We start from the raw sequence: 5,016 nt of genomic DNA on the forward strand, positions 1-5,016 counted from the left end.
CCTGCGGTAGTAAGCTACGCAGGGCCCACCGAGACGTGTGTGAGAAATCCACCCCGTCCATCAGTTTCTCCAGCTCAGCCAGATCCCAAACTCAAGTGGACCACTCTACAGGAAACAGTGGGGGATGGAACGCTCACCGTCAAAACCTTTACGAAGACGGAAACGGATTGGCTACTCCCCTGCCACTAGCCCGGTGGCTGATGGTCGGTACTCTGTGGGCCCCACCATGATGTATTTATTTCATCCATGCCGTTCATCCATATTTACAGATAATTTTATGGACTGATCCCAAAAATGAGAGGGATATAAATCTCAGATGGACCACACCACAGGAAAACAATAGTGATTGGATATCCACCATTAAAATCCTCCTCAGGCTTACTGTAATGTTTATTTGACATCCAATCTGTTAAATAGGTGATGCAGACCTAGATGAGGGGAAAAAAAAAAGATCAGCTTGATCCAAAACTTTTATGACGCCCAAAAAGTTTTTAATGGTCTACATTTATTCAACACTTTTTCCTGTAATATGGTTCACTTGAAATTGTGATATACCTTAAAATAGATGGACAGCATGGATGAAACACATACGTCATGGTGGGGCCACAGAGCACCGACCATCAGCCATAGGCTGGTGGCAGGGGGTGTAGCCAATCCGTTTCCTGCGGAGACGAGCGTTGGACGAGGCTAATATTTATCTTTGAAGTCAAAATGACCTCATGCATAGTTTTGATGTCATAAAACGTCACGGTGGGTGACTGTTTTAATTGGACTCCTTCCCACTATTTCTTCTTGCGTGGCTCACTTAAAATTTGGATCCCGCTTATTTTTTATTTTGTCCAAACATTAGCTAAGAAAACGGATTGGCTACGCCCGTCACCAGCCCCGTGGCTGGTGGTCGTTGTCCATCTATTTTTACAGCTAATTTTAAGGCTTGGTATCAAAAATGAGATGAATATAAATCTCAGGTGACCACACCACATAAAAAAATAGTGATTGAATATCCACCATTAAAATCCTCTTAAGGCCCAATGTACTGTTTATTTGACATCCAATCTGTTGATTAAGTCATACAAACCCAGATGAAGGGAAAAAATAGAGATACGCTTGATCCAAAACTTTCATGGCCCCTAAAAAGTTGTTAATGGTCAACGTTCATTCAACATTGTTTCCTGGAATGTGGTGCACTTGAGATTGGGATATACCTAATTTTTGAGATCTATAAAAATAGATAAACGGCATGGATGAAACACAGACATCATAGTGGGGCTCACAGAGCAACGACCACCAGCCATTGGCTGGTGGCGGGGGAGTAGCCAATCCATTTCCAATTTCTTACCATAGTAGCCACGTAGTGGTTGCTTCTACAAGTGAGGTAGTGAACAACCCTCATCGAAAGTTTCTACTATACCTAAGGGTGCACAGCTAACTGGTAGAACTATGGAACTTGACCGGAACCGTTGGATTGGTCTGGTTTGGTCCGGTTCTAGAAAGCACCGGTTCCGGTTCCGGTTCCAAAATTTTAAGAACAGTTGGATACGGATCGGTTCCGGTTTAGGGCCCTGTAGAACCGAACTGAACCGTTGAACCGAACCGTTGAACCGTTGAACCGAACCGCCTCTTCAATTTCGACGGCATTTCTCTTCGTTAGTTGGTAGGGGGTACTTTCGTCATTCAACTAAATCACATAGCATCCTCGTAATTATATCCTAAAACAGACCCATATATGCAATGAATCGAGTTCCTAGAAAAGGGAGAGAAGAAAATTAAAAGAAAGGAAATAAACGTTTCAGATTCCGCTCCTTCGAAATCCTTGAAGATTGGGTTTTCTGTTTTTCTTTATTTTTTCTTCAGAGAGAGAGAGAGAGAGAGAGAGAGAGAGAGAGAGAGAGAGAGAGAGAGATGAACCCATTTCAAGACCATAGTTGGGATATTCTTGATTACAACATCATTCAAGACAGCAAACCCTCCTTGGATCTCTAGTGGAACAACAATCAAAGGTCCGGATTCACTCTCTCTCTCTCTCTCTGTTTGTGTATGCGCTTGCTTTTTACCCCTTCAGATGCGTTCTGGTTATGTAAATTCAAGATTTCTAGTTTTTTTTTTTTCACGATTTATTAGCAATCTTTGAAGTTATTAGGTATAGATTGGAAATTGTCATTTTAGTGTTTTAATTGAAAAGGCTATTAGTACATCTACCAGTCGCAGCTCGCCAATTTCTATATCTGGTGCGCTGAAGTCAATTGGAGATGTCGCTTGATGGTGTCTGATTTGGACCAGTCATTGGTTGTGCCCCAGCTTAACTGAGGTGGCCCACCACGTTATAGTCTCCACATTGCTAGCCAGAACCATGGAACCAATCCGGAACTGAACCGTTTTTCACGCTCCGGTTCCAGCGTACCAACAGTTTGGTTCCGGTTCCAAAAATGACAGAACCGTTAGGAACAGTTCGGTTCTGGTTTCACCCCAGAATCGAACCGAAACGACCCGTGTGCACCCCTAACTGTACCCGTGTAAAGATCTTGTTGTCAGAAGCTAAGTGGGGCTCATTGTGCTCATGTTATGACATGAGCGCCACGTGGGTTCGCCAGTGACGCTGCCACTCACCATCAGGTGGCAATTGGTCGGTGCTATGTGGGCTCACTTGATCTATGTGTTCTATTCACATTGTACATCCATTTTTATATATCATTTTGCAGATTAAAATCTCAAGTGCACCACACCATGGGAAATCAATAGTGATTGAATGTTTACCATTAAAAACCTCCCAATGCAATGTAATGTTTATTTGACATTCAACCTGTATATTAGGTCATACGGACACGGAAGAAGGCAAAAAAATAAATATAAGCTTGATCCAAAACTTTTGTAACCCCAAGAAGTTTTTAATGGTGAGAGCTCAATCAACACTGTGTGGCCTAGTTGAGATTTTTTATCTAACTCAGTTTTAGGTTCATATTATAACATTATCTGGAAAAATTGATGGACAGCATGGATGATACACATCCATCATGTTGGGGCCCACAGAGCATCGACCACTAGCCATTGGTGGGTAGCCAATTCTTTTCTGAAAAAAATGAGGCAATTCCAAAACTCAAATGGGCCGTATGATAGGAAACAACAATGTTGAATGGTCACCATTGAAACATTAGTGGGGCTATGGAAATTTTGTATCAATCTAATTCTTTTGTATTTTTAATTTATGAACTTTTGAGCAACTTAGATGGCATATAAACATCATAGTGGACCTTACGAAGGTTTCGACAATAAGTATTTTCAACCATGTTAATGTGTATATTTTTACATCACCACAACAATCTCCCGTAAAGACTACTTTATCTAATAATATTAAAAATACTTTGAATGACAATTACTAAACATCATCTATCATCAGACAAACACTAAAATAAACTTCTCACTTGTTATAGATTTCATCACCACATTCACTACGTTGTTGTTGGTATGAATCTTTTACAGTGAAATTTATCCATCTTTTACTATTTCTCAAACACAATGATATTGTATATTAATGTGCTTGTTCTAAGCATTAAATACTAAATTTTTAGTTAAGTACAATGCACTCTACCTGTCAAAGTAAATTATCATTACTTTCTACTTGATTTCCAATTATTTTAACAATCTATTCAACCAAGTACTTTATTTGATGCTTATACAATTGATATATATATATATATATATCTATATATATATATATATATATATATATATATATATATATATATATTCTACATTTGTAGTAGACAAGGCTATTGCCTGTGCAATTTTGATATCCAACTAATCTTAGTACAGGCCAAAGAGAAAATATAACCAGTGGATATTCTTTGTTGTGATCTTCTGCATAATCTATATCCATAAATTTAATAGACCTTAAATTTTGGCCATTATACCAAATAGCAGCCTCAAAAGTACATTTCAACTAATGAAGGATTCACTTCGACGCAATCCAATAATTTCTAATTGGGTTTGTCATGTATTTACTAACTGCTCTTATTGCTTATACAATGTTTAGTACAGTGCATACCATGGTAAACACAAGTCTCTCTATCATTGATGAATATGCTAATTATGATATATCTATATTCTCCACTTCTACGTTAGGACGTTAATTCAAAAACAATTTGTAAAGAAATGGAGTACTAGCTAGATTTGAATTTTGTATATTAAAGTAGCACAAGACTCTTTTAATATAACCCTTCTGATTTATCCAAACTTCCATTTTCTTCCTATTTCTAAGCACGATCATCTTAAAAATTTGAGTAATGGCATCCAAATCTTTCATATCAAATTTCCTAACCAACTGAGCATTTGACTTTGTCATTACCACAAAAAACAAACATGTGTACAATGATCTGCCTCACATTTATAAAATTTTAAGCTCAAAATGAAGAAATTAAACTACTTCTACTAATATTTTGGTGCCTAATTTAAACTAAAAAATGATTTGCTTAACTAGTAAATGAGATTTTTCTTATTTTCTATGATAAAATTTTGAGTTGAGTGATCTAAACTTTTTCATTAAGATTTTTGTATAAAAATACTATTTTCACATACAATTGTTCAAGTTCCAAGTTAAATATTGCTACCATGCTCAACACAGTACGAACAATACTCAATCTAACAAATAAAAAAAAGATTTAACTGAAATTAATACTTAATTTCTGGGCGTACCCTTTCACCATCGATCAAACCTTGTATCTTTCAATATTTTCATTCGTGTTTTTTCTATTCAACTTGTAAATCCATTTTAAATAATGACTTTTTACTCTTTAAATAATTCAATCAATCTTTAAGTCTTGTTTTTATTTAGAGCTTCAATCTATTCCTCCACAAATATTTTTCATTGGCTAACATCCATTTATTTGCATGTCTCTTAATATAAACGAGGCCTACATTCTTTTAACATGCAAGCATAAGCAGTAATATAATCATTAATCTAAATAGAAGGTTCTGTAACTATCTTGGGTCGACCTTAATCACTTTGAGTTTTAAAACTCG

This window comes from Magnolia sinica, chromosome 15 (assembly GCF_029962835.1).
Source record: "Magnolia sinica isolate HGM2019 chromosome 15, MsV1, whole genome shotgun sequence".
Lineage (NCBI taxonomy): Eukaryota > Viridiplantae > Streptophyta > Magnoliopsida > Magnoliales > Magnoliaceae > Magnolia > Magnolia sinica.